The 22,923-nt window shown below is 37.4% G+C and overlaps 1 pseudogene; it reads right to left on the minus strand.

The window, feature by feature from the left end:
* LOC127624917 (rab proteins geranylgeranyltransferase component A 2-like) overlaps positions 1–22,923 on the minus strand; it is a 119,149-nt pseudogene that overhangs the window by 45,060 nt on the left and 51,166 nt on the right.

Genomic DNA, 22,923 nt, shown 5'->3' on the forward strand with positions numbered 1-22,923 from the left:
ACATTACGCCATCACTATTTGAAAAAATTAATTTTTGATCAAAACTAAAATAAAAAATATGGGAGAATTTTGCTTTTTAACTAAACCAGAGAGTAGCACGTTAAACATGACTCACACGATACGCAAGTATCGCAACACAAATGTTAAATACTGTGGTAACTCAACAAACCTCCATCTGCATATGTTAAGACACCATCCAGACCAACCAGCCCTGGCTGCAACAGGTAGGTGCACACACTTGTCGTCTCAGAAGCAACCAACGCTGCCTGATTCTATCATCTCGAAACTCCCACCCATGTCTCAGCGTGCTCATAAGATAACAACTGCATTAATGCACCATAATTGTGAGGATTTACGGCCATACAGCTCTGTCAATAATACAGGCTTCAGACATTTGCTTGAAGAATGTGAGCCACGCTACACAATACCCACACGTCAGTTCTTAATATAAACGACAACTCCCCGATTGTATTATCAAGGTAAGCAAGACGTCCTGCTGTCACTCTCTTCAGCTAACAGAGTTTCCATTTTCTGCGAAGCGTGGACCTCAAGAGCAACCCAATCATAAGTTACGGTAACAAGCCACTACATATCTTCAGAATGGGAACTTGTTTCAAATGTTCTACAGACAAAAACAATGTTTGACAATCACATCGGCACGAACATGGCAGATTTGCTAAATTGTGTGACTTCCGGGGCAACTAACCGCACCTGCGAAACCTGCTGACGCCATATTGTCAATACAGTACAGCTAAGCTAATAGCATAACACAGCACCACTAAACTAACCAGTTAGCAAACTTTCATGGAAACCCCTAAATACGCTACACTTGAATGGGTGAGTTAGACTAGAAGAAACTTTATTTATCCATCATCCATCTTCAACCGCTTATCCGAAGTCGGGTCGCGGGGACAGCAGCTCCAGCAGGGGGCCCCAAACTTCCCTATCCTGAGCCACATTAACCAGCTCTGACTGGGGGACCCCGAGGCATTCCCAGGCCAGAGTGGGGATGTAATCTCTCCACCTAGTCCTGGGTCTTCCCCGAGGCCTTCTCCCAGCTGGATGTGCCTGAAACACCTCCCTAGGTAGGCGCCAAGGGGGCATCCTTACCAGATGCCCAAACCTCCTCAACTGGCTCCTTTCGACACAAAGGAGCAGTGTCTCTACGCCGAGCTACTGACGGATGACTGAGCTCTTCACCCTATCTCTTGCCTTCCGGCTCAGCTCTCTTTTTGTGACAACGGTGCAATAGAGCGAGTGCAATACCACCCCCGCTGCCCCGATTCTCCTGCAAGCCTCCCGCTCCATTGTCCCCTCACTCGTGAACAAGACCCTGAGGTACTTGAACTCCTTAACTTGGGGCAATACCTCCTTCCCTACCCGGAGTATGCACTCCATCGGTTTCCTGCTGAGAACCATGGCCTCAGATTTAGATGAAGATCACAAACAGGATTGGTGACAAAGTGCAGCCCTGGCGGAGACCAACCCCCAAATTGAATGAACTCGACTTCGAAGAAGAGCGGGACTCTGATGAACGTGTGTACATATTTTACTAGTGGGACTGTTTCCAGACTTGTCAGCCAGGATTCATTGTATTGAAATATGACCTTATAGGCAAGTTTTAGTTACCGGTACATTTAAATGCTGTTTCGGCTTAAGCAGGCATTTAAATTGTATGCTGTATGATATAAATATGATATTTAATATGATATAAAAATAATATGAATGTTTAGATTATATTTTAACTAGTGTTTATTCTGCCCATATTACAAAATCAGCATATTATTATGATTTCTGAAGAATTATGTGACACTGAAGACTGCAGTAATGATGCTGAAAATTCAGATTTGATGACAAATTGCATTTTACAATATACTCAAAGAGAAAACTGTTCTTTTAAATTGTAAAAATAGTTCACAATATCACTGTTTTTACTGTGTTTTGGATCAAATAAATGCAGTCTTGGTGAGCAGAAGAGACTTCTCTTAAACGGTAGTGTAGGTTTAAAATTAAGTAATGTCTTTATGTAAAGAAAATGTATAGTCAGATTACTTCTTTTAACTTAAAACTTGATTTTGATCATTAAGTCTCCTCATATTCATTCTCTTTGTCACATTCCTCATTGATGGGCCCAGGGGAAGGTCTTTGTCTCCTCAGGTGTGAATTACAATCAATATTCATGATAGTTCACGCCTCCTCACATATGACCTTTCTAACACTAAAAGTGTCTTACAAAAGTTAAATTACTATATTGTTTTGTATGAATGAGTGATCAGGATGGTTGTAATTTAAGGTTGTAATATAAATGATTTTGTAGCAAAAACTCTAGGCTACAAGATCCAGTTCTCAAAAGGCTTGTGGACAAATATTTAGTATGTGTTATGGCCTAATTCCAATGACTTAAAAATTTTGTTTTTTTTCAAAAAACATGTATAAATGTTATTTTCTCAAAAATACAAACATGTACACACATGTTGCTCACATATTATTGTAGCCCAGTTTGTGCTGAATACAGTGTTATGACTTTAAACGCACAAATGTCAAGACATGTCAAAACTTCTCCAGGGCCCAAAACACCCTCAGAACCCAGAGGGTTAATGTCTTCTCACTTAATCTTATTTTACACGGCCAATATGTTTTATTCTCTTCCTATGTATTTATGAATGTGGTCAACAAAATATGGCCTACATGAGTTCTATAAAACTTATTAACTACAATGTCATGTAATGATTATTTCAGAATCCCAACAATGAACCAGAACAATAGAATTAAGAGAAAGACCTGTCCCCACCCTGCAAGCGAAAGAATGTGGACTCCTGTGCTCTTGAGGATTTATTTGGAAATGCATTTTCCCCTCCCAAAAGACAACATTCGCCTCTGTTACTGTATAATCAGGCAGAGAATGAAGTAAGGAAATACAAAGAGACAGAGCCATTACCTCTTAATGGGGATCCACTCATCTGGTGGAAGGAGAACCAGTCTGCTTTCTTTTTACAGTCAAACTTGCCAAAATACATCCTCTGCATTACTGGTACAAATGTAGCAGCAGAAAGGGTGTTCTCCACTGCTGGAGATATCATTACAGCGAAGAGGAGTGCTCTTAACCTGAAGCATGTTGATCAACTGCTGTTTGTATGAATATTTCTACATTAAATTTTTGTTAAGAACTGAATTTGTTAGGTACACATCCAACACTTGAAACCACTTTAAATATTAGGAGTTTAAAAATTAAGTAGTTTGAGAACACTAAGTTAAGTTGAAGTTGCTATAGTTTATATTTTTATGGTATAAGCCTTATGTCACACACTTAAGCATTTTAACCAAATTATGTTACACTACAACTTTGTTTTTGAATTGCATAGATTGTTCTCTGTACTGTTATTCAGTGTACAGTAAACATATGTTACTGTTACTAAATTCTGCTCAAAATAAATTGTATTCAAAACTGACCAGTATCACAATAAGTATCGTATTGTGACCTTGGTATCGTGATACGTATCATGAGGTTGTTGGTGATACACAGCCCTAATATAAATTGTGAGCAGATACAACAAGCCTGTTGTATTACATATTTAATGGAGAAGAATTCTGATTCAGATTTCTAATCTGATCATTGGTCCTTCATATAATGGTGGTTGAATATGGCCAAGATTCCTTGTTTCTTGATGAGAAACTAAAAATTACAGCTCACCCGCTGTAAACAAAAGGAACAAAACAGATACACATAATTGACTGGAACTGCAACCATTAATCTAAAAGATCTTGAATGCATCACTTGTGACCTGTTAGATCTCAGTTTATTAAAGAAAGGGATGAAAAGCTTCGCTCATTTGATTAAGGCTACACATTGAAACAAAAAACTGCTGCTACGTTTGGACACACTCCCCCATCTTAAAAGCCAAACCAGGTTTTGGGAGAATTTGAGCGCCCATGGGAGGCCCCCGAAAAAGAGAACATTTGATCAGCGTTCTGTGTGTCAACAATAAATCCCCTTATGGTGCAGGAGATGCTAAACAAACAAAATTACCACCTGCAGCAAAGACCTCTTACCTGTCAAGTTCATTGCCGGCAAATTCACGTTTAATCTAGGGTGCTGGAAGCTCGAGCGGGGGGCTAATGGTTGGCCAATAATTAAAAGAAAACAAAGAGGCATGCTGGCTGGCAGGCCCTACTCTTTGAAAATTAAATCCTGTTTAGATCTGAATAAATTAAATGTTTATTGCTCCCCAAGAACACGCAGTAACGGGGGAGGGAAACGAATGACAGAGGAAATGTGATATTTGAGGGAATGCCGTGAAGACAATCATTGGCTCTAATTAATGCATTTCCCCGTCCTCTCAATCTGTTTCTATTTGACTGTTGTCTGATTGGAGCGCCTGATCGCAGGTGCAAATCATAACCTGTCACAACCAAATTGTGTTTACCGGGCTGAATGGATCACATCGTTTCCAAAAGATCCTAGCGACTGAAACTGAGGAACCAGAACAGAGCGCAGAAGACGGAAGACAGCAGTCAGAGTGCCAGAGGTTATTTAGAAATTAAAAAGTCTCCGCTGTCAAAACTTGAGGGATAATGTGGGTGAGGACAGCAAAGCATTTCATCACGATATTAGCGGAGCTGCTCGCTGATCTGTGAATAACCCGAGCGAGTGAGCATTATAGAGTTTGCACCTCCATATATCCATCTATCACCTGCAAGCAGGTATCAGCTTGATGAATGAAGCCGTCTCCCTCGCTTTCGCTCTCCTGCTGACTTTTGTCTCTCAATACCTCGCTTTTGTCCCCTCTGAGGTCCATTTTCTCAAACATATCCTCTCCTTGTTTTTGATCTTTTTTGTAGCACTTCATTTCTTGCTTTTATTTCTCTATGAGACTCACTTGTCCAATCTGACATCATGAAACGGTATAAATTTCACTAGACTATTTAGTGGTTCTCCACTGGTTTCACCTAAAAATATTAATTATTTAGTCTTTTATTCACCCTCATGTTATTACAAATCTGTATGAAGTTTTTCGTGAAACACAAGAGGAGAAATTTGACAATAGGCTACAATTCACTTCTACAATGAAAGTGAATGGGAACTGAGACTAACAGTCCCTAACGTCCTTCTATATATCAGATTTTGTGTTCAATAGAAGAAAGTCATATGGGTTTGGAACAGCATGATGACAGAAGTGTCGTCCCGTCAAGGTCCCAGGTTTTACATTGGACATCAAGTAGTGACTCAAACACAGTATCAAAACTGTTTACAAAAGTAAACAAAAATGTCCTTCAAGGTGATTTGTGTAATTTGATTCAATATTAATATACTTTCTCCTATCACTATGTAAAAAGCAGGTTAATTTCCCCAAAAAGTGTAAACACTGTGCAACTTCATAAACAGCACAATCAATGGTGTGTGTTTGGGGCAGGACTGTCTCTTTGTCCAACAAATGACAGGTGGGGGAGTGTTCAAGAAACTTGTATGAAAACTTGTATGTCATTATTTCAGGGAATTTCATTTGGTAATTCTAGATGTGCAGAAATGACACTTAAACTTTAAAATTAAACATGGATATGTACTAATATTCCCATGAACGCCATAGATCTGACAATATTAACCTGACAAAGGCTTAACTGCAAAAGTTACTATTTTGTCTTGTTTCTAAATATCTCTTCAATTTCAATGTTTTTCATGCTCCCGTTCAAAACACATCTATGGCGGCATTTTTATATCACCAGAACTTGAATTTGAAAAAGCCGCTGAATTCATGATCTTGAAGAAAGACTGGGTGTAATTTGATGTTATGAAACATTTTTGCTGTTAATTTTAAATATTTGAAGATATTTTGTGTGAATTCACCCCAAAACAATCCAGGTTGTGAAATTCAAGTTTTTATTATTCAAGTGATGGATTTCAGGTCGTGAAATTCAAGTGGCAAAATTCGAGGATGACATCTGGGAATGCAAGGAAGAGCAAACGAACGTTGATGTAATCCATATGTCTCAGACAATCGCAACAACACTGTGAAAACACAAAAATGTATACTTTATTATAATGCTTATTTAATGTGTTTTGAAGAAAAGATCAATTTAATCAGTAAATTGGATCCTTCTCCAAACAGCAACTTTCATCAAGAACATTATTACATAAAGGACATTTACCAGTGGAAACGAATAATCAAACTACCCGTTTTTAACTGCATATCTGTAAAAAAATAAAAAATTAATTAACTATATATATATATATATATATATATATATATATATATATATATATATATATATATATATATATATAATACATCTGTAGTCGAGCAGTATTAAATAATAAATATAAAAATATATATTTCTATACATCTGTTAAAAGGTTGTGAGATAAAAAAATTATTGAACATTATTTATATATATATTTATATATCTGATTCATATTACCTTGGATGTAATGATTAAACACAATGTTGTTCTCTGAAGGCAGATAAAATATATATATATATATATATATATATATATATATATATATATATATATATATATATATATATATACAATCATGACATACCAGATTATGGTATGTCATGATTGTAACTATAATAATAATAATAATAATAATAATATAGCACTTTAATGTCATTTACAGTATATTGTTTATATGTATATACTAGTGTTGCTCAAACAACACAAAAGATTATGAAACACAGACTTTATTCACACCACCAGACTACAATGTAAACATTAGTCATAAACACTGCATCGGTTGCTTTTGGTTTCTGTGTTCTGCAAGAGTTAAAAGCAGCTCTTACATTCATACAGATGGGATCATCACAGACGTTTTGTAATTAATCAGACCACAAAACAACACAAAAACATTTGAAACTTCTGAATGAAAGATGTTTACTGTGATGTACCACTGAGATTGGCTGGTGTTATGCATCAACTGGGGATTGTGATATCTGGTCATGTATGCATGCACGTGAATAATTTTAATTGCCTTTTTAGCAGATTTGTTCAATGTGAATTGCCAAGGAACAAAGACAAGATGTTTTGCATATTATAAAAAATGTAGGCTATATCTATTTACTACTATATACTGTATATATTCATTTGTTCATTTAAAATGACTGTTTTGAGCTGTTTTCATTGCTTTGTGATTGTCTGAGAGATATGGATTATATTTGCTCTTCCTAGCATTCCTAGTCATCCTCGAATTTTGCCACCTGAATTTCTCAAATCGTATTCAACAACCTGAATTTCACACAAAAAAAAATCCACCACTTGAATAATAAAACTTGAATTTCACAACCTGAATTTTTTTTAGGTGAATTCACACAAAATATTTTCAAATATCAAATACTAACAGCAAAATTTTTCAATAACATCAAATTATGAATCATGAATTTGGAGGCTTTTTCAAATTCAAGTTCTGGTGATATAAAAATGACACCATACACACCCTTGTTGCAAGTGAATCTGTATTAAAGTGGTATGGATCGAATCATTACCATAGTATTCTTTACCTTAATACTTTTGCTCATGGATTTCGAGGATGTGCAAATGTCATGCAACCTGTCCATTTTGACATCTGCATTTAGCATTGATTTTGCACTTCTGTTTGCAACATTATCAGAACCTGAGATGAGAATCACTGCTTTATAGGAATATTTCAGGTTCAACACAGGTTAAGTTAAATTGACAGCATTTGTGGCATAATGTTTATTACCACTCAAATTAATAAAATGTATTTATAAATGTATTTTTTATAATATTCTTAAAAAAATAAGAAGCAAAAATCGAGGTTACAGTGAGGCACTTACAATGGAAGTGAATGGGGCCAAATTTTGGTTAAAATTTTTTAAAGTTTAAACAAAAATGTTAGGCTTATAATTTTATAAAAGTACTTAATTTACAATAAAATTAATAATTATGTTAAAACCTGTGTATTATTTGAGCAGTAAAGTTGTTTAAATTGTTGTAAAATTGTCTATAACTTTCCACAGAAAAGGTCAGCAAGAGTTTACACACATAGGACACAACATAGGACAAACACACGATATTACAGACTAAATAAAATTTCTACATAAAGTGCACGTGCAAATGTGTGCAAAAAAGTACGGGACAGTACAATAAATTACTAAAAGGAACAGGACAATAGGCACATTTGTAATCCGAGTACATTTACATTTTGCATTTATGCATTTGGCAGGCGCTTTTATCCGAAGCGACTTACAGTGCACTTATTACAGGGACAATCCCCCCGGAGCAACCTGGAGTTAAGTGCCTTGCTCAAGGACACAATGGTGGTGGCAGTGGGGATCGAACCAGTGACCTTCTGATTAACAGTTATGTGCTTTAGCAAACTACGCCAACACCACTCCTGAGTAGTGCAAAAAGATGACACTTTCTAAAAATGCCAAATGTAAACATACCATACTATGAAATAGTGTTCTATGGACATAGCAGTTATTGAGGTAGCAGCCAGATAGAAAGTGACAATGAATTAAAGTGCAACTCTGGACATGTGCGAAAGCTGGATGGTGTACAGGTGTGTGTGTATGTGTGTCAGTCCAGTCTCTGAGTATTGATGAGTCTGATGGCTTGGGAGAAGAATCTGTTACACAGTCTGGCCGTGAGGGCCCAAATGCTTCTGTACCTCTTGCCAGATGGCAGGAGGGTGAAGAGTTTGTGTGTGGGGCCATCCACAATGCTGGTTGCTTTGCAGATGCAGCGTTTTGTGTAAATGTCTTTGATGGAGGGAAGAGAGACCCCGATGATCTTCTCAGCTGTCCTCATTATCCTCTGCAGGGCTTTGCGGTCCGAAACGGTGCAAGTCCCAAACCAGGCAGTGATGCAGCTGCTCAGAATGCTCTCAATAGTCCCTCTATAGAATGTAGTAGAATGTAGAAGAGGATGGGGGGTGGGAGATGTGCTTTTCTCAACCTTCGAAGAAAGTAGAGAAGCTGCTGGGCTTTATTGGTAATAGAGCTGGTGTTGAGGGACCAGGTGAGGTTCTCCGCCAGGTGAACACCAAGGAATTTGGTGCTCTTGACGATCTCCACAGAGGAGCCGTCGATGTTCAGCGGAGAGTTGTCACTGTGCTCTCCTAAAGTCAACAACCATCTCTTTTGTTTTGTCCAAATTCAGAGACAGGTTGCTGGCTCTACACCAGTCCGTTAGCTGCTGCACCTCCTCTCTGTATGCTGACTCGGCGTTCTTGCCAGTGAGACCCAACACGGTCGTGTCATCGGCGAACTTGATGATGTGATTCGAGCTGTGCATTGCTGCACAGTCATGAGTCAGCAGAGTGAACAACAGTGGCCTGAGCACACAGCCCTGGGGGGCCCCAGTGCTCAGTGTGGTGGTGGTGGAAATGCTTTTCCCGATCCGGACTGACTGAGATGAGCAGTAGCTAGAGACTAGTATAGAGTTCTTGCACCATTCCGTGCTGATGTAAACACACAAGCCACCACCGCGAATCTTACCGCACAGAGCTGCATTTCGGTCGGCATGAAACGAGGCTAGCAGGTATAGCTGAATGATACCGTCCGGAACGCTGTTGCTGAGCCACGTCTCTATGAAAACAAAGACGCAGCAGTCTCTAACCTCATGTTGCGTAGTCTGCTGGAGTCAGATAAAGTCCAGTTTATTGTCCAGGGAGCAAACATTTCAGAGCAGAATAGACGGGAGAGCCGGCCGGCTAGGGTTTGTTTTTAGATTTTGGAAGAGACGGTTAGTCTATCCCTCACAGCCCCGTTGTCTTTCCCATTAAAAATCAAAGATGGCGCTAGCGTGAATAAGGTCTATTACTATTATCACAATGATAATTTTGCAACATACAAATTGAGGGTAAAGAGTAAACTTGTTCAAGAACCATTTCTGGGGCTGTACTGAATTATGACACACATCCCCTGTAGTATGCATCGTGAGATCCAGTGCAGCATGCTCAACACTAGTGTTGTCAAAAATACCAGTACCCCGGTACCAAGTCGGTACTCAAACAAAAAATTATTTATGATACCAGAATTTCTGGAGGTACCGGGGTACCGAGTACCGGGTCTACCCAGTACCCATGCAGAGGCGGGAACTTTCGAACGCTCACAACAAGCAAAAGATGTCGACAAGCAAAGCTGCCGCTGCGGAGTCTCAACTGAATCATGTCGAAATTAAAAGTGGAGGCTGATGAAAAGGGAAACATCATAGAACAGCAAAAACCTATTTGTAAACGGTGCTTTCACAATTTTCTGACGATAGGAGGAAACACGTCAAACTTAACAAAGCACATGAAAGACCCGGATTTATTCAAGCAACTAAAGCAGGCGAGTTTAAAAGCATATTATCATTTGCATTAGGTCTGAAACGTTTAGTCGACATTATCGGCATCGTCGAATGTTCGTTGTCGAATAGCCGTTTGATCTCATTTAACGTAACATGAAATCACAATAAACTGTAACGATATCGCGCGAGAGCAGCAGTTCACGCCTGATGGAGGAAGAATTACACAGATCAGTCCAGATGCACTCGAAACTTTCACAGTTTATTTTATGTAGATCCCAAAGTATTAGGGAATGATTAAAAAAATTTACATTCAGAAGCATGTACCGTTGTGGAATAAGCAGAGGCGGAGCTCTTTAAAGGAAACATCCCGGTGTTACATCTTAAATGTATGGAAGCTCAAAGAGGCCTTGCGATATTATTATTTTTCTGTCTCGTTTTCTCGTGATCTCGACATAACTAAGGTTGTTTTCTCGTGATCATGACTTAATTGTCTCGTGATCTCGGCATAACAAAAAGTTGTTTTCTCGTGATCATGACTTAATTTTTTTCGAGATCTCGACGTCTCTCTGTCATTGACAACTTCCAGATTAGTGTCAGACACCTTAGAAGAAGACTATCACGTCTACAACTTTGTCGTAGAAAATACAGTGACCCGGAACGTTTGGTCAATTTCATTGCCAGCCAACTTGAGGGACCGGGACGCCTGCATGACTCTGGTCAAGCCAGCCGTGATTTAAATCCGAGTGCGCGCATATTGCAGTTATAACGGTACTTTGCGGAAAGCACAGAAAGACGTGCTTCTTGACTCCTGTTGAGTGCAGAAGAAAGCGAGTCTTACTCTATTGATGAAAAAGCGTTTATTAAGAGTTTGTGACGTGCTGCCTGGTGTTTATTAATATGTTTCATATAGCCTATGTGAAAGGTGACTGGTTAGAATATTCTTGGATAGGGCAGGTGAATATTTTGTAACCAAAGTGAAATGAATTAACATAACTTTACATTTACATATAATAAATTGTACTTTCTGCCAAGTATCTCTCATTGTCCTTCATACCTTGTAATAAACTTTTAATTGTAAATCCTGTAGGTCAATTAAAAACTGTATAGAAAATTAAAAGGCAAAAACAACTTTTTGTTATGTCGAGATCACGAGAAAACGAGATAGAAAAATAATAACGCAAGGCCTCTTTGAGCTTTAATTTTACTTTATGCAGTAAAATTGCTTTATTGAATTTCAAATAATACAAAAGCAGATCATATTAATAACTATAAACTCAGAAACTGGCATTTCTCTGTGTGGTCGGTGCCTCTTCTATGAGTTGCACGAATGTCCCGATCTAAGGGGGAGAGATTGAAACTGCACCCGGCTGAGAGAGACTCTGCCTCGGGGACGCTCATCCCTCGAGCGCGCACGCTAAATGCAGCTAAATTAATACGCGATTGCTTGCGACTTATTTAATCATAATATATGTCAATGTGCATTTCTTATCATGAAGAAAATTGGCAATATGCAGCTTCATTAATAAGAGAGCACTTTGCACATTAGTTTGGAAATAGTTCTTTTATTAATTCTATAGTATGCTTGTTTATTTAGGCTTTTTTTAAAAAAAACTTAAATTAAAAGTTGCAAAAGTTGAAGCAAAAAGTGTTCAAAAATACTTTAAGCATACATTGTTCAGTTTTCTTATAATTCAAAAATAATATATTTAAATTGAAGTGTTGCTCAATGGCATATTCCAGTTCCTAGTTCTGCTGCTAATGTTTTGTAGACTTTGTTAATAAAAGAGTGTTATTTAGTAACCTGTTTTTATTTGGTACAGAAAATGGTATAGAGTCCCGTGAAATTTCACTGGTATTGGTACCGACATTTTGGTACCGTGACAACACTACTAAACACTATTCTTACAAACTGCCTCCAAATGAGACTTGAGAACTCCGTGAGACAACTTTCCAATGCGCAAATTAACTTCAGCAAATCAGACACAAATCGCCAACATTTCTTTTGTCTGTTCTTCAACATATAATCAGTTGTGTTTATTCAAGCATGCATCTTTGTGTCTAGCGGCATTTCTATTTGACAGTGGTGGATAAATGTGTGAATCTAGAGCGTTACATGTAGTTTACGGCATCCAACAGTTTGATAAGCCTTTATACATATATTAAATCTGCAGAATGACTTCTGACAAATACTCTCCACAACACCTCTCAAATAAACTTTTGTATTATGAATAATAACAGGAAGATTGATCACAGCAGAGGATTTTGACGTCCGACAGTGAACAAACTGCACTTTGATGCTGTAGCAGCACTATTAAAAGGACTAAAACTTTTCAGAGAGAAAAGCGGTTATGTGTAACTCAGCACAAATATAGCTTCCTATGTTTATCTATTAATCATTGTAGCATCAAGAAAAACATGTATTTTTAATAGTAAATAAAACAAATTGGAATCGTGATTTGTAACAGAATCGATTTTTTTTCCCAGCCCTAAAAATATCGGGATGTATTTTTTTGGCTATATATCCATCCCTATCGCCAGTACAACCTTTCTGACATTGTGTATATCAACTGAATGTGTATGTCAAAGCAGAGCTCCCCGCAACACTCAAACCAGAGATTGGAGTCATATATGCATTTTTAGATAAAAACTTGACTTGCTCTGCTGTCTTTGGGGAAATGTTCTCTGTAACCTGGCCTGACGCCAGCCCGTGGCTTCTGTGATGATGATTCCACTCAGACTCTAAGTGGCATCGTTTCACAGTACTGCTCCCAGCAGACTCAATGTGCTAAAAGCAGACACTCACAGTCCTGCAGAGCTCTGACCCTCCTCTTTCTAACCATCCGTTTCCTCCCTTCCCCCTCTGAGGTGAAAGTCTAAAACAGAGCTTAACAGAACAGTTCACCCTCAAATTAAAATTCTGTCATTATTTACTCACCTTTATGTCATTCCAAATGCATATTACTTTTTTAATCTATGGAACACAAAAGGAAAAATATTTAAGAATGCCCTAGAGGTTTATTTTCTATTAAATTAAAAAGAATGGGGACTAAAATGTATACAAAAGAACCATAAAGAAAAAGTAGTCCATACAACTCGTTTACTATACAGTATATATATATAAGTCTTCTGAAGCCACACAATAGCATTATTTATGCCATTGTACACTGAAAATATTGACATCTGCCTTGCTTTCCTTGGCATGTTTATAGGAGTTTGTATAATACCAGAAAGTAAAAATTCCAGATTCATGGATTAATTAAACAAATCTTTTCAATGCATTAGTGGATTAGTTTCATTCATACGTTTTATTATACTTTTACACTGCATCCCTTTTTAACAGCTTGAAAGCCGCAGTCTTTATTTATTGAAATTGCAAAAACGATCATTATAATTCTTAAATAATTCTCCTTTTATGTTCCACAGAAACAAAAAGGAAGTCATACATGTTTGGGAAGACATGAGGGTGAGTAAATGGGGGCTTTGGAAGTCCTCATGGTGGTGAAGTGACTCGCCTCAATCCGGGTGGCAGAGGACGAATCGCAGCTGCCTCCCCGTCTGAGACCGGCAATCTGCGCATCTTATCATGTGGCTTATTGAGGGCGCTACCGTGGAGACCTAGCGCATGTGGAGGCTCACACTATTCACCACGGCATGCACGCACAACTCACCACGCATCACACTGAGAACCACATTATAGCGAACACAAGAAGGCTACCCTATGTGACTCTACCCACCCTAGCAACCGGGCCAATTGATTGCTTAGGAAACCTGACTGGAGTCACTAAGCATGCCCTGGATTCGAACTTGCGACTCCAGGTGTGGAAGTCAGTGTCTTTACTTGCTGAGCTACCTAGGCCCCCCTCAAATCTAAGTATTAAAGAAATCACATCATAATTTTATTTTATTTTTTGCTCTAATCAGGGCTCATTTCCAGTTGGTCTCGTGCCTACAGCCAAATCACAGCGAATTAGCATATGAGTTGTTGTTTCAAAATGAACATTAAACTTAATCTGTTATTGTTCATTTTTCTGCTATTTAGGCATAATGGTATCTATCCCTCTACCTCCTCGATTCTATAACACAAAATAGGAGAGGTTGATAACTGCAGTAATGTGTTGATTCAGCAGTCTGATGTCAAAAGATGTAGAAATTCAGAATGAGCCAAATTTACAGCTTACTTTCAACAAATGTTCAACAAAAGCATTTTTTGTGTGTGTGTGTGTGTGTGGAGAAAGTTTTGAGTTCAAAAAGCTACAGTATGTTTAAATGAACATCAAACTCTTATTTTAAATAAGGTAATTATAGGAAAAATGTAAGTCTCATTTTATCATATCATTAAAAAAAACCTGATTCCCTTCACTGAGAGATTTTGATATTGCACCTTTAAATGTTCCTTGCGTGACATAAATATTTTTTTTGGTCCAAACTGGTCCACTTTGTAAGAAATTGAAATTTATATTCAATTAAGAGCATCTTTTATTGTTTACCTGCAAAAGCACTGTGGTATTTCAGGTATTCAGGAAGTGCTGTGTGGCCTTTAGTCCCTCCTCCGTAGGGGTCTCCTGCGTCACCATAGCGATGGAGAGCAGGACGAAGTCTTGCAGGTTTTCTGTCAGCTTCTTGGCCTTCAGGAACTCCCTAAATGGTTTCTCTGAGGAGTCTGAAGGAAGGAAAATTGTAAATCTATTACGTTTCAAAAGAGAATATGTGGAAATACCTCCCACTAGGCCTGCCACTGTCAGTGAATAAAAGATAGAAAACTAGACTGAATGAATGAAAGACTTATTTGATTTTCAAAGAGGTTAAAAGAGCATGTTGCCTTACATTGTAATAACATAAAAGCAGCAAATTACCTTATGTTAGTGTGACTGAAATTCAATGAAGTGAAAGGCTTCATGATTACCACAAACAATTTAAAGATTTAAAGAAATCAAGACATCTGCAAAGCATTCAACATGTGAATGATAGGTATGTGCAATATACTAGTTGTGTAGATTAAAAACAAGAGAAGCCTTATTTTAAAAGACTTTTAAAAACGCTGAATGCTTTTTTTGATTACTTATTACTTTTATTTACTTATGCAATTTACAGAAATTCTTACAGACAAAAAATACATATTTTTAAAGTTTCCAAATAAATTAAAAGTTGAATTTAACGTTTACATTTTTTTAGTAGCATAGAATATTTATACCCATGTATATACTATCATCAATAAAACATTTTTAAATGATTTTATATACATTTTTATACTGCCCATCCCTACTTATAAATAAGTATTCAGCAAAAAATATTGTGGGGTGGTACCTGTTTTTATAAATTTTATTGGATTTCGTCATACTGAAATTGGACCATGTGATATTTCAGTTTTTCTTTTTTAATAAATGTGCAAAAATGTCAACAATTCTGTGTTTTTCTGTCAATATGGGGTGCTGTGTGTACAATAATGAGGAAAAAAATGAACTTAAATGATTTTAGCAAATGGCTGCAATATAACAAAGAGTGAAAAATTTAAGGGGTCTGAATACTTTCCGTACCCACTGTATATATATATATATATATATATATATATATATATATATATATATATATATATATATATATATATATATATATATATATATATTAAACACACACACACACACACACACACACAGTATATTATACCTTCCACAATCCAATGAAATCCCAATTTCAGTATGACGAAATCCAATAAAATGTATAAAAACACACACACAAACACAAACACAAACACACACACACACACACACACACACACACACACACACACACACACACATTATCTATGATAAAAACAAATTCCCAACATTTATCCCAAGTCTTATCCCAATGTAGGAAAATAATTTATTGTTTCTGTAGAAGCATGTGCAATGATAGAGTGCACATTAAGAGCAGGGATTTTTAAAGTAATAAATTAAACATGGGCCAGTTTTGTGTTTAAGCTAAAACAATCTCTAATTCACAAAGACGGCATTCTAAAATGACTGTGTATTAAAGATATGACATATGCAGAAGATGTCTCTGATTGATCTTTTAGGTCTCATGTGGACCAAAGAGCCTCAGAGAGCGAAACACATGGGGTCATACCCTGGTACTCCTCTGGGTGCTGCTCAAAGTCCAGACAGAAGGTAAGAAACTTCATAAGAACACATTTCTCCACCACAGTCAGCTGCTTGCTGGCAAACACATCAGCCCGTGAACACGGCACCTTCAGCGGAGGAACAGACAGGAATGAGGGGGTTAATGTTAGCCACACTTACCATTCCCTTTCACTGTATTGAAAAATATTAAATGAAAGTAAAAGGTGACTGAGACAAACATTCTTCTGCCAAACAGCTCCTTATGTGTTCCACAAAAGAAAGTCATGCAGGTTTTGAACAAAATAATAGTGAGTAAATTATTACAGTATTTACATTTTACCATGAACAATCCCTTTAAAATGACATGCATGTGCATACGTATGTGTGCAAGTAAAAATATGGATTATATCTAGAATATACACAAAACGAGAGAGGGATGGAACAATTGTGTGAGAGGGCTTATGTTTAGCCCTAAATTACTCAAACAGATGGTTTTGGCATTCCAATGCTGCTTTTAATGTTTTTAGTGAAATGAGAAACACTTTTTGCGTCAATGTTCTTATCAGGTACATTAGTAAATAGAAATGGATAAATCCAGCAGCAAATCTATTTAATCATTTTATCTTAGCCTAATCGCTCCAGTAATTTGAATCAGAATCCTTCATATAAGAATAAAATAATGTCATAAGGACAGCATGTTATCTATTTTTTTTGTGTTGCTGTTATTGATTTTTACTCAAGAAAGTGGTGCTTGCTCAGGCAAAACTCATCACCACAATGCAAGGGTGTTGTGAGTGGCTGTAGCTCATTGTTGTGCAGTTGCTAGAGTGTTCTGGGACATCATTCAAAAGAGCTCACCCACATCTCTTTATGATATTCTGTTTCCTTGATATGGCTTGGGTGACCCGACAATTAGATTTTATGTTTCTTCAACAATTATTTTATTCTGTTAGGATAAAAAAAAAAAAAAAAAAAGATTTGTTGCATATCTGTTCCACTTTTCCATTTCTGAAGGTGAGGATGCGGCCAATGTTCTTGAACACGTAACGACTCACATTAGACTTGATGAGCAGATCCACCAGTGCGCCACGCGAATACATCAACTTTGGAGGGGGTCAAAGCAAAACACAATAAATTTTGTTTCGCTGACGTCGGAGTCAGTGTGCAATCACTACATAATATTTGTTAGTGAGCCATTTAAATTGTTTAACTAGTCACACATGCAGGTGCATATGTAAAGTCAATGACAATGAGTTAACTCTGATACATTTTTGAGCTACAACTTAAACCCCTCCCTTCAAAATTCCTGTATGTTAACACATCCCCAAAAAACATGGCGTGGAGCGGAGGGGGGCGGGGTCGGGCTGGAATGTCGCACGCCCGGTCCCAATCAATTTCTTATGTCTCTATATGTTATCTCAGACAGACACAATGTTCAGTGGGGGCCTTTGTGGGGGCCATGACATCTGTTGCAGGGCTCTCTGTTCTTCTATTCTAATATTTTCTATTTGCAAAATAATGTTTGGAGTCTAACATTTATATTTCCTATTGACAAACTAAAACTGAAGATATAAATAACCATCTTAAGACAAATGCTATTGTGAAACATCTAATGTGCCTAAGACTTTTGCACAGTACTGTATGTATACAGGGACTTTTACATTTTTGAGTGTAAACGTTTTTCAATATAGAGATTCCCTGTTGACCCACCAGTGGGCCCAAGTTTAACTATTACTACACTTTTAGGTGGCAGGTCTTTACTATACAGTGCTTTCATTATCATACAAAGGTATACAAACCTTTGAGACCTCGATGTTCGATGTTATATCTGCATCCTTCCTTCAACAGCTTTTGGTATGTTATCTTCTCCAAAGGTGGATCTGCTGGGTTGCTGACTGGCTGCTGCTCTTTTACTTCCTGTGATTGACCGGGGTCTGAAATATCAGGTGAAGGCTTCTGTTCTTTGCACCCCTTTTTGCAACTTAACAGCTTCTGTGGGGTCATCGGATGTAACTGTGTCTTGACCCTCTGTAGAGTCACTGTTGATTTCCTCTGATGTAATATGTGTGTCCTCTGGCAGACTGCTTGGTATTGGGGCCTTTGTTTCCTGTTCTTTTTCTTCTTCCTCACTATGAAGGAGAGGACGTAGATATACCATAGAAAAACTACATCAAAGCGAAGGGTTGCTTATATCTGGAACAATTCTTAAATCAAGTAAATGGGTGTATTTAGAAATACACTAACTGCTGACAGTCCCTCTAAAGCAACCTTCAGTTAAAGGTGCACTCAGTAATTTGCTATTTGGTAAATTTGGTACACCCAGCCTACACCCGACACAAGCAGTGTGTCAAAAAGCAAATAGATCCCGTTATACTAAATGAAGCTGTCTACATTGGAATAGTCCAATGTGGCGCATCCCAAAAAACAGTAAATGATAGTAACAGGATGAAATAGTAGAATACAAATTTTATAACAAATACCGTTATTTCTAAAGCATCCTCTTTTATCAAAATCAATATAAATAACATCAATTGCAATGGTTGGGGCAAAACAAAAATATTTTGAGCATGATGATTCTACAACTGTTATATGCACAACACTTGCATAGAAATGTTTGACTATAACTTGTACAGGGGAATCAATCAAGAAAATAAATGTTGAGTAGCAAAAAGATGTGTCTAAGCATCACACTCAGAGATGGAACATAACTTCAAGCTGACTCAGACTTTCTCAAATTGGTAACTGTGGGGGGTGAAATATGGTGTACAGTCTGTCTTCAACTCCCACTGTCACTGCATTATGCAGTTGTCCCATCTTTATTTTTCAGAATACTGCTCATTACTTTGATGAGAAAAGCAGGACTTTGAAGAGGATGAAACATTTCTAAATAATATGGTAACACTACAATAAGGTTGAATTCTTTAATATTAGTTAATAGTTCTAGAAATAGTTAACTAGAACTAACAATGAACATTACTTTAAGCATTCATTATTCTTGGCTAATGTTAAATTTAACATGGACTAACAACAAACAATCATATATTTTAGGGCTGTTAATCAATAAAAAAAATGTAATTGAATTAATTACATCAAATGTTGATTCATTGATTTAATCGCACATATTAATATTTGCAGAGAAAGGCCCCCAAATTGATGAGTAAATAAATATATATATACAACTATAAATAAAATATATGATAAATATAATAAGATCATTTAAGTATACATTTCATTATTGTGGCAGACGAGTAAAGCATTGAAAAGACATTACTAAACGTTGCTTTAGAATACAATAGCATTCAGTAGGAGTCAGAAGTTTACATTCACTAGTCAGTTTTTAATTGACGATTAAATGCCAGGAATTGTGAAAAACATTTGGGAGTATTTGGCTAAGGTGTATATAAACTCCTGGCTTCAACTATATACAGCAATCCATTGTGCAATTTGTCAATCTGTCTGAGATCAAGAAATCAGGCCTAAAAGGGATGTTTTTGAGGCAATTCACTTTGGATGCATAAACAGTGTTTTTAAGATGTTATGTCAAGTTAAACGTAGTTTGAAACTTTGAAAAACACATCTTGAGATCCCTGCACTCAACTGCGCCTCATCCAAATGTGTATGAGCGCAAGAACGCGCCATCATCTTGAGCAATCTGCTGGGGTTTTTTGTCTGTACAGCTGCTGGAGTTGCGCTTACTGCCCCCTGCTGACTGAGACTCATAAAAACATGAAGGTGGTTATTCAAGCTTGAATTGCTCCAATCGTAAGAAAATTCCTTATTACGGTCAGGGGGCATGATTAAATTTAAAAAATTTTATGGAATTAATCACACTGAATTAACGTGTTAAATTGGCAGCCCTAATAAATTTATAAATGAACATTTAATCAAGATTAATAAATGTAAAAAAAAAAATATGTTCAAGATACATAATGCATTCCTTCCTAATATTAATAAAAAAAAAACATTATTGTAAGTGATATTGTAAGTGTATGTACAGTATACACCAATGTTGGTATTATGAATAACACATTATTTTTTATAATTAAACAGAAGAATTAGGGCTGTCAATAAATTACACATGATTAACCTCATTATTTTTTAAAGTTAACATCATTAATCCTAAATTTTCCAAAATGAATTGAATTTTAATTAATTTAGGTCCTCATTTAATAATAATTGTACTGCATGTAAAATGCATCTCAGAATGTTATTCTGAGATGCTATTCTTCTCACCACAATTGTACAGAGCTGTTATCTGAAATACAGTAGACTTCTAACCAGTCTGGCCATTCTCTGCTGACCTCTCTCATCAACAAGGCATTTCAATCAACAAAACTGCCCCTCACTGGACGTTTTTTTGTTTTTGGCACCATTCAGAGTAAATTCTAGAGAGTGTTGTGTGTGAAAATCCCAGGAAATCAGCAGTTACAGAAATACTCAAACCAGCTCATCTGGCACCAACTATCATGCCACGGTCCAAATCACTGAGATCACATTTTTTCCTTAATCAGATGGTTGATGTGAACATTAATTGAAGCTCCTGGCCCGAATATGCATGATTTTATGCACTGCACTGCTGCCACATGATTGTCTGATTAGATAACATGGAGGATTTTTGGTGCCAGATGGGCTGGTTTGAGTATTTCTGTAATTGCTGATCTCCTGAGATTTTCTGAACAAAACAATGGCCAGACTGGTTCAGACAGACAAAGTCTATGCTAAATCAGAAAACAGCTCTGTACAATTGTGGTGAAAAGATTATCATCTCAGAATGCTATTCTGAGATGCGGGTTGGCACTGTTTGGCGGCACAATGGGGACCTACACAATAATAGGCAGGTGGTTTTAATGTTGTGGCTGACAGGTGTATGTAATATGTATTTTTGTAAAATGTACATGATTCAATGATAATTAAATTCCGCCATACAAAGACAGCAAATTACTTGACATTAGCAGGTAAACATGTCCAGGAAAAGAGAGGGTACATTTTGTAGGTTCTAAAAATGTTCATAGAATATTCTTTGTACAAAAGGAAAGCTTCCATGCAATGGGTGGAACCAGGCAGTAATCAAGTCAAAGGTGGCTTGATTATTTCACTCCATAGACACCTTTGAATGTACTTATAGAATCAAGTTTGAAGTAAACAGCTTCAATCAATACCCAAGGTTGGCACTAATCTTTAGTAATGAATGCAATGTCCTGGTGTGAGGAGAAGGACACAGGAAGACAGGGTACCATGTCAAAGTACTTCTCAAGACATCACACAAAATAGCCCACCTATTCCATGAATAATTTATTCAGTAGCATGTAATGAAAGCTGTTTGGTGCTAAGTGCATGTAGTGTCAGCAGAGGCCCATCTATAGTGCTCCATTTTGGTCCTTGAGATCTCAATATACATCCTCCGAGAATTAAGTTCCCTGAATGTAAGATCTGATGGTGCATTTAAGGCAGTCTAAGTTGGTTCTATAAACAACAAGGGCCCCTTACCATAAGCTACCAGAAATGTCCACTTTTGGCAACTTACGCTTTTGAAAGTCTTGACATGGGCCACCTCAACCCAGGGCGATAATGTAAGATAAGATTGTTTCCTATAAGGTGCCTGAGAGTTGCAATAAATTTACACATTCGAGAGTGTCATTTAGAGAGAAAGGGGTTGCATGGGATATAAAGTGTCCTCAGAGGAGAGTTGCACCAAAGAGGTAGAGGAGGTTTGGTGGTGAGTTTTTTTCCATTTACAATGGCTTGCTGTAGGGAAAAGAGTCCATTGCAGCCCTGAGAACTTAATTATCCACACACAAAATTATGCAGTCCATAATACAGTGACTTAGAGAAAGATATCCATTAGTAGCCCCCTTCTTTTCTATTGTGGTGCTCAGCTGGTGCATGACTTCCCAAAAGACGCAATTTAAAAGGCTGCTATGGGAGAGCAGCTCCCGCCCCAGGTGTCACAAAACTGATCACTCATCAATGGAAACTGTTCGGTTAAGTCAATTTCATGCCTTTAAGAGTCCTCCAAAAATAATCTGTCACAAATTTTATTAATGCAAAAAAAACATATCACAAAAACAATGTGCGAATAAAGCAGCGTTCCCTTTACAAAAAGCTTCACTGTGATGATGCGGTTTGCTAAGCTCTTTTGGGAACAATCCTGCATTGTGACCAGCTGTGAATATGTGTGTAACACGTCAATGAACATTGACCGGAATTTATAGCCTCGGCTGGTGAGATCATTAGATGCACCTGTGGCCAGGCTATAAATAGAGGCGTCACCAGCGTGTCGTCAGATATCTTTTTCTGAAGAGCAGTCCTGGGATGTCCCAGTGCGGCAAAGAAGCACAGCATCTCGTTCCGCTTTTTTCAGGGAACACGGGTTACACATGTAACCCGAGACGTTCCCTTTACAAAAAGCTTCACTATGATAATGCACTATGCTAAGCGCTTTTGGGAACGCAATACCCAGCCGCACTGGGGCTGAACGGACCCCTACGGTTGTGAAGTGTGCTCACAAGAATGCGAGAGGTCTCAGACATGAGCTGGAGATGTCGAATCAAGGACTTAAGAGCCTGGAGTAGCA

Source organism: Xyrauchen texanus, chromosome 31 (assembly GCF_025860055.1).
Source record: "Xyrauchen texanus isolate HMW12.3.18 chromosome 31, RBS_HiC_50CHRs, whole genome shotgun sequence".
Classification (NCBI taxonomy): domain Eukaryota; kingdom Metazoa; phylum Chordata; class Actinopteri; order Cypriniformes; family Catostomidae; genus Xyrauchen; species Xyrauchen texanus.